The sequence below is a fragment of the Triticum aestivum genome, unplaced genomic scaffold (assembly GCF_018294505.1).
Source record: "Triticum aestivum cultivar Chinese Spring unplaced genomic scaffold, IWGSC CS RefSeq v2.1 scaffold121688, whole genome shotgun sequence".
In the NCBI taxonomy this organism is placed as follows: Eukaryota; Viridiplantae; Streptophyta; class Magnoliopsida; order Poales; family Poaceae; genus Triticum; species Triticum aestivum.
Genome location: NW_025233404.1, coordinates 6089 through 8140, shown reverse-complemented (window position 1 = coordinate 8140; position 2052 = coordinate 6089). Strand labels below are relative to the sequence as shown.

At 45.4% G+C, this 2052-nt stretch overlaps 1 pseudogene; it reads right to left on the bottom strand.

Annotated features, from left to right (window-relative positions):
• Positions 1–139: 139 nt before the first annotated feature.
• On the bottom strand, positions 140–972 carry LOC123176065 (ankyrin-3-like; annotated as a pseudogene).
• Between the last annotated feature and the right edge of the window lie 1080 nt (positions 973–2052).

Below are 2052 nucleotides of genomic sequence, written 5' to 3'. Positions count from 1 at the left end.
GAAAATATGTAGATTGAAAAACAGTATGTTAAACCAAGGATTAAACATTGCAAAGTGAGCATGAGTACCTTTGCCTCGGAGAACAGCAGCATGCAATGCATTTTGTCCACTTGGTCCAGAGTATGAAAGGTTCTCGTCGTTACTGCCGCTTTTCCCGCGGCTCAACTTGTAGAGTGTTTTGGCGATGATTCTGTTTTCCAGTAAGATGGCTAGGTACAGCGGAGAAGTACCAGCTTTCGGAAGACTTGCCAATTCTGGATCCTCCTTCATGAGCAATTCGACTATATCATTTTTCCCACTGCGGACCGCCTAATGCAAGACTGTCCATTTACTCTTGTTTTCCATTTCTAGCAGCGCCTTCACTCTGTCAGCATTTTGATCCTTGCCTCCAGCAAGATCAATGAGAAAAGATACCATATTCATTTTCGCCGCCCGTGCAGCATAGTGCAGGGGCGTATCTCCATGGCTGTTTTGCATGAAGACGAGGCTTACTGCCTTCCTGCGTATGGGGCCATCTTCCTCCAAGTTCTCACCATCACTGTTGGTGGCCATCACATGGAGAAAAGTGTCACCGTCCATGGTGACCGCATCCAGGAAAGACTCCCTGAGAAGTGCTTCTTCGTCACCAAAAGCTGGCTGCATAGCAGAGCTTCGGATAGCCCCGTCGCCGGAGGTTTGACGGTCTTCCCCACTGAGAAATGATTGCAGCTTCTTCCATGAACCAGAGCAAGCTACTGCTAGCAGCCTGGAATCCATGACCGGCAAGCGAGGCTTGGGCGGCGTGGGAGTCTGGTTGCTTGAGGCCATCACCACTACCATGGTGGAAGAATCCTCCTTGCTCAACACATCCTTCAACTTCTGGCAATGGTCATGGCCGATGGCCACAATCATCTTGGCTTCCGTGGTCACCAGTGGAGGAGCATTTCCCACAACGGGTGAGGCAGGAGCTTCCTCCCCAGTGCTCGATGCCATCACCAACACGAGGAGGAAACTCTAGCTTTGTGGTTAGAAGGTTGGTTCTGAATGTATATAGTTGTACGAGTGCTGGTTGAGCAGCCAACTCGTATATATCAGGAACCAAGACGCCCTTGTATCAAACTTGTGCACAGAAAGGAGTGAGTGTAGTTTTTCCATCATACAAGCGAACGACCACAAATATTAAAGCACGACGTTGGGCTATGCTCGATCGGATCCAAGTCTTGTTCATAATTGTTTATCACAGGTCTTGGTTTCTGTTTTCTTTTCGTAGTGACCTGTTGAGCACATGGGTAGCTGGCTCTAAACCACATCGAGACTTGTGTTCTCAATACATGATGATGTTAACACTTGGTTTTAACTATTGTCGCATTCAGTGACCTCGACCTGCGGACGACGAGCACATGAGAGCTGCTACGCTCCGAATTGTCAATGATCCGGAGAGTACAGCTTCAAAAGAAAAGAAAAATAGTGTGCCAATTGTTAGCCCTTGAACAATTCTTTCTCATTTCCAAGCAATGATCTGCGCTAACTATATCATCTTCATTTTCAATTGATATTTCCTCTGTTTCACTGTCAATACTAGATCACACATGGTTCTAAATCGTTTATAAGCAGTGCCCTGGTGATCATCCCAAACAGTCTCCAAGTCGTTTATGATTGTAAGATAGCCTTTATTTGACTATATCATATGGACAAATATACAATCCATCTGCTATTTCTCACAATGCCATCGGTCGGCATTAGCTTGCTGCAGGCCAGCCAATACAAATGCTAGAAAGCTGTTGAAATTAACACTAAGGCTAGATTGACATAAGCATGCTACTCAACCTTGTAACGTGGTGTGTGGTAGGTGGCTGTTCTTACTAGTTCAAGTGGTGTATATGTTATTAATTACGCGGGCGGCTAAATCTTGTAATTAAGGGCGAGCGGTTTAGACTTGTATCCATCTCAGCCGACAAATGACAGATATATAATACAAATCTTGGTCACTAGAGCAATTAGTAGACCAAAGTTTACAAATCTTGTTTGTAAGACCAAGTAGCAAGACTTGGATATATACGCCCATACCAAGAC